Below are 1,048 nucleotides of genomic sequence, written 5' to 3'. Positions count from 1 at the left end.
TGTGGGTACAGTGACCTCTTGTGGCCAAGGCCTAGGACAGCATCTTCCCAGTTCCCCTGTGGGGCCCTCAGGTCCCATGTGAGGTCTGAACAGTGGTTGAATCAGAATGGAGACGGGCTGTAAGCACAACATACATACTGTATTTCAAAGGCTTAGTACAAAAAAAAAATATTGTAAAATCTTTTAAAGTTTTAAAACTTTTTTAGTTTTTTGTTTTTTTAAAAGATTTTATTTATTTATTTGACAGAGAGAGACACAGCGAGAGAGGGAACACAAGCAGAGGGAGTGGGAGAGGGAGAAGCAGGCTTCCCGCTGAGCAGGGAGCCCGATGCGGGACTCGATCCCAGGACCCTGGGACCATGACCTGAGCCGAAGGCCGACGCTTAACGACTGAGCCCCCCAGGGGCCCCTAAAACTTTTTTAGTTTTAAAAGAACAACATGTTAAAACTGTAACATGTGGGGTATTTAGGTCAAATATATTTATTTGGGTCAAATGAAATATATTATTAAAAGTTCACCTGTTCCCTCCTCCTTTAAAAAATATGGGTCTTAGAAAACTTAAAATTACACATTTGACTCACATTATATTTCTATAGGATAATGCTGAACCACGGGCGAACTCTAAGCATCCATCCACCGCCTGGTGTGGAGGGACAAACCCCAGCTAGGTGACCTCAGGCCAGTTATGGAGCCTCAGGCTACAGCCAGTGAGACCGCGGTGTGGATGAAATCAGATGACGCAGCTCCGCGGTATGCACGGCACTCAGTGAGAAGCATGCTGATTACCGTAAATGAGAGAGCCCATCGAGTGAAGCGGTTTTGCTTATCCCGCTACCGGCAAACACGACACATAGTAGGTCCTAAAGAAGCGTTAGGACTCTCCTGAGCATGCCCAGAACCCGGCAGCGTACTAGGCAAGCAGCTCCCTGGTTTCTACTGGCTCTGGAAAGGAAAGTTGTCCAGTTCTCTCCTTTCTGACACCAGAGTTCTGGTCTCCGGACCCTCCTCCCTCAGACCCTGGAGTCCTGGCCCCAGTTCCTCCTTCTC

This window comes from Phoca vitulina, unplaced genomic scaffold (assembly GCF_004348235.1).
Source record: "Phoca vitulina isolate PV1807 unplaced genomic scaffold, GSC_HSeal_1.0 scaffold52, whole genome shotgun sequence".
Lineage (NCBI taxonomy): Eukaryota > Metazoa > Chordata > Mammalia > Carnivora > Phocidae > Phoca > Phoca vitulina.
This window is presented reverse-complemented; position numbering follows the sequence as displayed.